Genomic DNA, 9,485 nt, shown 5'->3' on the forward strand with positions numbered 1-9,485 from the left:
AGAGCCAGCGGGGCCAGCGGGGCGCGCCCCTGCGCACTTACCCGGGCCGGGAGCTCTGGTGGCGCGGCTGCCGGCGCTCGCATCTCGGGGACCCGCAGCGGCCGCGGCTGCGGAAGGACGGCCCCACCCCGGCACGCGAGCCGCCCCGCCCCGCCCCGCGGCCCAGCGGACCCGGGAGGCGGCAGGGGGCGCGCGCGCGCGCGCATCGCGTCCCCGAGGTCTGTCCAGGACTCCGTCCGCTCGGGGGTGCCCTGTGCCCTTCGAGGCCCCTGTGCTCCCGGCGGGAGCCCCAGACTCTACTCACCGCCCCCAGTCACGCGTCCCCACCCACCTGCTCCCTCGGAGGCAGAGCCGGCACCTGCGCTGCAGAGAAGTGGGGCCCGGGCTCCCCTCCCCTGCCCTCCCCTCTCCTGCGGCCTCGGTCCTGCGGTAATCGCGAAGAATCAAAAGGACTAAAAAGTTTTATGAACTGTAGGGGCGCCTGGGCGGCTCGGTGGAGCAAGTGTGGGACTCGGGATTTCAGCCCAGGTCACCATCCCAAAGCTGGGGCGTTTGAGCCGGGCATGGACTCCACGCTGATGGGATTCTCTCCCTCTCTCTGTCGCTCTTAAAATCAATAAACATTTTTTTTTTTTAAGTTTTACAAACTATAAAATATTAACATAATACGTTCGTCCTGAACTTTCCAGGACCGGCCAGGTCTTTGCGGATGTCCCAGTCCAGAACCCACCAGGCTGGGGCCCTGCTCGGCTCACCCGCACTCTGCAGGCGCGTATCCCCCCCCCCCCCCCTCCTCCCTGGGCCACGGCGGCGGCTCCTTCTCTTCCACCCTGAAGGTCTGTGGCCCCCTCCCCTGCTCCACCGGGCGTCCTGACTTTGCACCACCCCCACACCCCCCAGGAGCCCGGCCTCACATCCTGTGGTCTCTGCCCAGCGTCTGAGGGGACACCAGAGACCCCAGCGCGCTCCGACGCCACTGTCCTCACCTGGCCCGCCGTGGGATCGCTCCACCCCCATCCCAAGTCTAGTCCCTGGGTGGTCTCAAGGACCCACCCCTCACCCCAGCCCCACCGGGCTTCGCCACATCTAGTCCAGTAGAGGCTCCCCGTCCAGGCCCACAGCTGCAGCCAAAGGTATTTCTCTAGGCCCCACCAGGCTCTGAGCAAAATCCCAACTCCCCGCACGCTCCCAAAGTCCTTCCCTTCGTAGACTCACTGCTGTGCTCTGAATGTGAGCCTCAGAACCCGTGCCTTCGCTGTCCCCTCACAGAAATGCTCTTCTCTAGATACCCGCAGGGGAGCAGCCTGTTCCTGTGCCCTCAGAAGACCCACTCCATACCAAGGCCACCACTGTCCGTCTGCTCTCCCTGCTCCTTTCCTGGTGCACACCTGAAATTACCGCAGGTGACAGGTAAACTTGCAGCTCTATTGCGATATATTGTATTTCTAAGTAGCTAAACGCAGTAGTTGCATTTTGATCCAACATTTGTAATGTGCATTGTGCACAGAGAAAAACTGAGGTTACAGGTGAACTGTAATTTTCTTTTAATTTCTACAATGCCTGGACATTTTTGCAGGAAGCATGTAGTACTTTTTTTTTTTTTTTTGGTTGTTGTTCAATAAGTACACATGTGTATGATTTCCAAGGAGGGGGAGGGCACATCTTGGCAGAAGTCAGGTGGGTCCAGGCCAATTGCGGGACCGTCTCCCAGTTTGGACCTTTGTAGTAAGAGCTGGCACTCCCCCACCTGGGAAGACAGCAGCTCCACACCCCCGGGGCTCCCTTTTAGCCTCGCTGTTCCCACACCATGAGGAACACCTCGCTGCCACTTCCCAGGACGGGCCCAGCACTGGCGATGCTGCACAGCCCCCGGTGCAGAGGAAAGCCAGTGTCCAGCTCCCCCTCCTCCCCGGAGACTGCCCTTGATGGGCATAAGCCACCCACTCCCAAGCAGTCCACACTTGTGAAGAGCCCAGAGCAAAGACCATCCAGGCTCTGCCCATCACCTTGCCTGCGTCATCGGCCTTCCCCCATCGGCCTTCACAGGTGCTATTCCCTCTGACTGCGAGGCTCTTCCCAGCTCGTCCTGGCCTGGCCTCGCTTCCCTCAGTGCAAGTTACCTCTAGAGGCAGAAGCCACCCCTGTGTCCCTCACCACCTGGCATTGGGATTTGGGGGAAGGTGCAGGAACTCTCATCCACCTTGTACCTGGCTGCAGCCCCAGAGCCGAGAACCACCCACTCTGGGGACAGAAAAGAGGGTGGGGGAGGGGAGAAGAGGGCCAATTTACCACAGTTTATTTCCTGACATATTTACTGTAATTTATTTCCTTTCTTGTACAGCCTCTCCCCACTCCCAACCCCCCCAGCCCTAACTGAACATGACTCATTTGCTTGGTTTTCTTTGAAGCAACTGTCCTCCACATCCTTCAGCAGCTCTGAAAATGCGCCTTCCGCAGAGTCCGCGAGTCGGATCACACTCCACGTGGGCAGCTCTGCCATCACCCCTCATCCTGGCTCCCTTCGACTTGTCCTCATGCCAGTTATTTCCCAAATTCCAGCCCTTCCTCTTGGTCTGTTCACTCAGCTTCCTGGAACGTGTCTTCTAGGAGTGTCCTAGTTAAAGGAATGCGGGAGGAAAAGGTCTTGAAAACTTTGTCTTTACAGCAAGTAGCAGAATTCACAGTGGACACAACCTTCCCTTGTGCTGTCCCTGCCGTGTGGCCAGTCCCTTCAAGTCTCAGGGTCACCTGTCCTCCTCTGAGACAGTAAGGGCCTCCTTGTCCCTGGGCTCTGATGCTCTTAAGCGTGGCCTTGTCCATCTGGAGTGTCCTTCCAAAGTCGCCTTACCTCCTTTAGTTCTGGAAAATGGCCCCATTTTTGTTTTGAAATTTTCTTCCCTAGTTTTTTTTTTTTTTTTCCTGTTCTTCAGCCTTTTCCCTTCCAGATAGTCTATTTTTAACCTCTAAGATTTCTCATTTTGTTTTCTTTCTTATAGAATTTCAGTAAAACCTTGGATTGCAAGTAACTTATTCTGTGAGTGTTCTGCAAGAAGAACAAACATATCTAGCAAGTTTTAACTTGATAAACGAACAAGTCTTCAGATACGAGTAGTACGTGACACCGAACGTCACATCACAGCCGAGCCAATTGTTCCCTCTCTTTCTCAACGGGATTGTGGATGCCTGTCTCCCATGTGCAGTCTCAGGCCACAGTGTTTGGCAGAAATCAGTGATTTTTCAGAACATCGGAAGGTGCCCACAACCGGCACTGGTGTATTTTTGTCACTTCAAAGCACCCGTGGACAGTCCGTTGCTTTTCCAGACAAGAGTGAGCCTAGGAATGCTTTGCTTCATTCTAGGTCAGGCTGCCTGCAGACATAGACGCTCTCCTCTGCTGCCTCATTGCCAGTTCCATTACATGCAGTCTGTGACAGGAGGTTATTAATGCTGTAGTCAACATCTGCGTGAACATACACCATGGCCCCAAGCAGGGAAAGGCTGAAAAGAAAGGTGGTGGGAGATGATTACAGTGGAAGAAGGAAATCGAGACATACGAACGAGGTATGTGATTGGCTGAAACTGCAGGATTTTATAAGAAGTCTGCATTGACCATTCGCACGATACCAAAGAACAGAGAACAAATAAGGGAGCCAAATGCAGCAAAAGGAGTTATGAGAACATCAAAGCAACGGCCACACGTTCTGGAAGATGTAGAAGAGTTGCTTCTGGTTTGGGTAAATGAGAAGCGACCAGCAGGTGACACTGTGAACGAGAACTTCATCTGAGAGAAGGCAAAGGCCTTGTACACCGACCTCATAAGTAAACTGCCAGGTACGTCAACAGAAAACGAAGAAGGCTTCAAAGCAAGCAGGGGATGGTTTGATAACTTTAAGAGAAGTGGCATCCATAGTGTTGTGGGGCACAGAGAGGCTACGAGTTCAGATGCTAAGGCAGCGGAGGTGTTTGCTACCGAGTTCCAGAAGCTCATGGCTTCTGAGTGTTACCTGCCAGAGCAAATTTTTAACTGTGATGCGACGGGGCTGTTTCGGAAAGAGACACCAAAGAGGATGTACATTACAGAAGAAGACAATGCAGTGCCCGGTCACAGGCCCGTGAAAGACTGTCTCACCCTCTTGTTTTGTGCTAGTACAAGTGATTTCAAAGTCAAGCCCCCGCTCGGGTATCATTCCGAGAATCTACGAGCCTTCAGGAAATGCAAGGTGCAGAAGAGCCAGTTAAATGTCATGTGTGGGTCCAACAGCAAGGCTTGGGGCACACGTATCTTGCTCATTGAGTGGATCGACGAGGTCTTTGGTCCGGCAGTGAAGAAATACCTTTTAGAAAAGAATCTACCTGGGAATGCAAGCTGGTACAGCCACTCTGGAAAACAGTAACTATGGAGGTCCCTCAAAAAACTAAAAATAGAACTACCCTATGACCCAGCAATGGCACTACTAGGCATTTATCCACGGGATACAGGTGTGCTGTTTTGAAGGGACACATGCACCCCCATGTTTATAGCAGCACTATCGACAATAGCCAAAGTATGGAAAGAGCCCAAATGTCCATCGATGGATGAATGGATAAAGAAGATGTGGTATATATACACAGTGGAGTACTGCTTGGCAATCAAAAAGAATGAAATCTTGGGGCACCTGGGTAGCTCAGTCGGTTGAGCGTCCGACTTTGGTTCAGGTCATGACCTTGCAGTTCGTGAGTTTGAGCCCCGCATTGGGCTCTGTGCTGACAGCTCAGAGCCTGGAGCCTGCTTCGGATTCTGTGCCTCCCTCTCTCACTACCCCTCCCCCACTCTCTCTTGCTCTCTTTCAAAAATAAATAAACATTAAAAAATTAAAAAAAAAAAGAATGAAATCTTGCCATTTGCAACCACGTGGATGGAACTGGAGGGTATTAGGCTAAGTGAAATTAATCAGAGAAGGACAAAAATCATATGACTTCCCTCATATGAGGACTTTAAGAGACAAAACAGATGAACATAAGAGAAGGGAAACAAAAATAATATAAAAACAGGGAGGGGGACAAAACATAAGAAACTCTAAATATGGAGAACAAACAGGGTTACTGGAGGGGTCGTGGGAGGGGGGGTGGTATAAATGGATAAGGGGCACTAAGGAATCTACTCCTGGAATCATTGTTGCACTATACGCTAACTAATTTGGATGTAAATTTTAAAAAATAAAAAATAAAAAAAAAAAAGAAAAGAATCTACCATCCAAAGCCTTGCTGGTTATGGGTAATGCCGCAGCTTAGCCTCCAGGCTTTGAGGACGACTTACTGGAGGAATTCGAGTTCATTAAGGTCAAGTTCCTTCCTCCCAACACCACTCCAGTCCTCCAGCCCATGGATCAGCAAGTCATTTCAAACTTTAAAAGGCTTTACACCAAAGCACCATTCAGCGATGCTTCATGTGACTGAAGGAACAAACCTCACTGTCCGAGAGTTTTGGAAAAATCATTTCCACACCGTGAACCGCCTCAAGATCATCGATAAAGCCTGGGATGGGGGCACTGAGAGACCCCTCAGTTCTGCTTGGAGAAACCCGTGGCCCGGGTGCATTCTTGGGCCTGACTTGGAGGGGCTTGCTCATGAAGAGCAGCCGCCAGTTGTCGATGAAACTGTGTCCTTGGGGAAGACCAGGGGACTGGAGGTGAATGAGGATGACATTCAGGAACTGGTGGAGGAGCATGGCCAGGAGCCGACCACCGACGAACTGATGAATCTGCATCGCGAGCAAGAGCTAGAGGTTCTGGGGGAGATCTCGTCTGCAGGGGAGGAGGAGAAAAAGGCCGAGGAATCCCTCGCTTCAAATGAGATCAAGGAGATGTGTCAAATGCGGGAAACAGTGCAAAATTTTGTAGAAAAGCACCACGCGAACAGGGCTGTAGCAGCGCGAGCAATGAATCTGTTTAACCACAATGCAATGTCACATTTCCGCGAAATCCTGAAAAGGAGGCAAAAGCAAGTGTCATTGGATAGGTTCCTTGTTAAAGGTGCACAAAAAGAAAAGGATTCCATTGAGCCAACAGATAGGGATTCCATTAGTGAGAGTGGAAGTAGTCCTCCCAATAACCCTCCTCTCTCGTTTCCCTCACACCAGCCACGAAGATTTTCAAAGGTAAGTGTTAGTTTACTTTTCTATTTTGTATATTACAGTATTGTGATCATTTTTATATGAATGCTTTGGGGTTGTGGAACGAATCATCTGAGTTTCCATTATTTCTCACGAGGAAATCTGCTTTGAGATACAAGTGGTTTGGATTACAAGCATGTTTCCAGAACGAATTATGTTTGCAAACCAAGCTTATAGTTCTTTTTTAAATGGATGCAGTATCTTTGGTCATCTCTCAGATACTGGCTGTAAATTGGGTTCTAAGATGTTTCTTCTGGTTCCTGAGTTGCTTCTTTTACAAATGCCAAGTGAACTTTCTTTGCTTCCTACAAGAGTGAGGCTCTGCCCTAATTAGACATGTTCTCAAGTGGTGAGTTTCTCTGACTTCCTGCCCTGGGACAGAGGGGCTTGCCCTGCAGGAAGCCTTCCCTTGTCCCCCTGCCTACGCCCCACTCCCCTTCACTGGCACTGCCCTCCTGTACCATCCTGCACTCTGTAGGAACGAGGAGCTTCTCCCTGGAACGTGGGGCCAGGAGTCTCCTGCACCAGCAGACCCTGAAGCTTTGTTTCCCTCTCTGGCTCTTTGTGTTGTTTGAAGGCAATTTCAAGAGGAACTTTGCTATCTTAAAACCCTCTGAATTGTGAGCAGAAATGATCCTTTTTTAAACAAGGTGAAGCCCAGTCTGGCTGGCCTGTAGTGTCATCTGGTGGGAAGGATGGACAGGGTCAGATGTGCCCTCCGCACTCCCCATGTCCATGCATGAAAGAGCATGGTCTAGGGTGCCCTCTGTCCAAACTGAAGCCTAACCACCACTTATCATGTGACCTTGGCCAAATTATGGGCCCCCTCTGTCTCAATTTTTATCCACGAAGAGATAAGTGTAGACAAATGGAAGAATAGAGTACAGAGAAATTAACCCTCATATACATGGTCAATAAGGTTTGACAAGGGTGCAAAGACCATTAAATGGGGAAGGACAGTCTTGCCAGCAAATGGTAGTAAGGAAAATGGATAGGCACATGCGCAAAAAAAAAAAAAAAAAAAAAAAAAAAAAAAAAAAAAAGTTAGACCCTTACCTAACTCCATACATCTATTTCAAAATCAATCCGAGATTTGAAATCAGCGAGAAAACATTTAGAAGAAAACAGGAGAAAAGCCTCACGACACTGACATTTCTCCAAAGACAAATGAACAGCCAATAGGCCATGAAAAGATGCTCCACATCACTGATCGTTAGGGAAACGCAAGTGGAAACCAAGAGGGGATGTCACCTCACACCCATCAGGGTGACTATTAGCAAAAATTAACAACTCTTGGCGAGGACGTGGAGAAATGAGAACCTTGTGCACTACTGGGAAGAATGTGAAAATGGGTAGCTGCTGTAAAAAGTGGTATGGAAGTTCCTCAGACAAGTCCGCACAGAATTACCACGTAAGCTACCATGCTGGGTACATAACCAGACGTCTGACGAAAAACTGAAAGCAGTGACCTTAAGAGAGAGTTGTGTACCAATGTTCACAAGTCAACCACCAAAACGTGGAAACAAACCTGTCCGTCAACACATGAATGGGTGCGCAAAATGTGGGGTTTCCATTGCATTTCCATAATAACACTAGAATATTATTCAGCCTAGAAAGGAAATTCTGACACCTATGATGTGGATGACCCTCGGAGTTATGATGCTCAGTTAAATAAGCCAAGCACAAAAAGACAAATACTGCCACTGAGATGAGGTCCCAAGAGGAGTCAAATCCATAGATGTGGAGTAACATGGTGGGTGGAGTTAGGGCTTAATGGGGACAAAGTTTCAGTTTGGAAAGAGGAGAAGTTCTGGAGACGGATGGGAGTGCTGGCTGCACAGCACTGTGAATGTACTTAATGCCACTGAACTGTACTCTTAAAACTGTAAAAATGTAAATTTTTTTGCTATATATATTTTAACACATATACACACAAGAGGGAAGAATCCCCAGCTTTACCCATTTACCCACCAGGTATGTATGGTCCAGCTTTAGAGGCAGACATGGGCCAGACACCCAGAGCCTCTACTCTAGTGGGCGTCAGACACTGGCCAATCACATACACGCACTTACACACACTTACTCACATGTGCAACTGTGAGTAATGCTATGGAGAAGCTGTGAACCCCAGGTTACTCCTGGGCCCACCTCTGTCAGGTGATGTGAGGGTGAGGGATGAGGGGGGCCCATGCTGCCCAGCAGGACAGCCCCCCTGCCTGGGGGACCTGAGGGGTTCAGGTGACAGGAGGATCCACGGGGACTGCTCAGCAACACAGGAGGGAGGGCACATCTGCTCGCCTGCAGCCCCTCCCCTCCCCAGGAGGGGCCTCAATCCTCACCCACCCTGCGGAGGCCCTCCTCTGTCCCCAGACCCCCACCTGCTTTCCTCCTCAACCAGGCTCCTCTGGACTGACACAAGTGGCTCTCCCAGTTGGCTAGGTTAACTTTAGTGTGACCATAGCCGTGGCCACAAGTCAGGCCTTTCTGACCATTCCGGGATTATTTTCTTCACAAAGAGCCCAAGGCTGAAGCTGGCTGAGAATCCGGTGTCTCCAGCAGGTTCTTCGTCTTCCTGTAAGTCAAGTCGAGAGCTGGGTCATCAACACACCATTCAAATGGCAAGAGAGGGAGTATGTGAGAGTAGGTGATCAAGGGCCCAGGGAAGGGGGAACGGGGGAGTGCAGGCAGGGGACAGGGAATAAGGGATGGGAGGTGAGGGAGGAAGGCACATGGGGACAGAGGACAAGTGATCAGGTATTGCGGGCGGCTGTGGCAGCTGACCTGGCCTCACGGAGGCCATCTTCCCCAGGGGAGCTCTGCCTGCCCATCCCAAACACCCATGTCTAAGTGGACCCAGGGCACAGCTTAAGCAAAGTAGTAAGTGAAAAGCTGCCTAAGTCTTTGTTCACAACTTTCCAGGACAGGTGTTGCTGCCCTCAGACCTTAAGCCCCACTCACTCCAGTTTCTCTGCTGCTTCTGTTAATTCTGTGATGGCGTGTCCTTGGGCACGTGATGGGTCATGCTGTGGACGAGGCATCTAGGGCAGGCGTCCCTGCATGGCGTGACTGCACTGCCCCCGTGTGGCCAAATGACGGCTCCCGGCGCAGGAAACCATGTGGGTGCAGCGCATCGAAGGGAGTTTCTGCACACCCTGATGGGGCGGCCTGGGCAGGGCTGGGGCCCTCAGGACCATCTGCTCCCTTCAAGTAGCCTGGACTCCCCAGCGGACCCTCCGGCCCCTTAAGCCCCACCGCCTCTAGGCCTTCTGGAAACACAGCCACATACCCACCACTACCCCCAACGCACCAAAGCCTTGACTGGCCACCCAAGTCC

General features: G+C 51.0%; 1 protein-coding gene across 1 annotated transcript in view; it reads right to left on the reverse strand.

Moving 5' to 3' along the window:
* The window catches only part of AHRR (aryl-hydrocarbon receptor repressor), an 82,465-nt gene extending 82,348 nt beyond the window's left edge, over positions 1-117 (reverse strand). The window contains exon 1 of the mRNA XM_042998249.1: positions 42-117. The gene's annotated coding sequence lies outside the window, so the exon portion shown is untranslated. The remainder of the gene's footprint in view (positions 1-41) is intronic.
* Positions 118-9,485: the final 9,368 nt, after the last annotated feature.

Source organism: Panthera tigris, chromosome A1, assembly GCF_018350195.1.
Source record: "Panthera tigris isolate Pti1 chromosome A1, P.tigris_Pti1_mat1.1, whole genome shotgun sequence".
Classification (NCBI taxonomy): domain Eukaryota; kingdom Metazoa; phylum Chordata; class Mammalia; order Carnivora; family Felidae; genus Panthera; species Panthera tigris.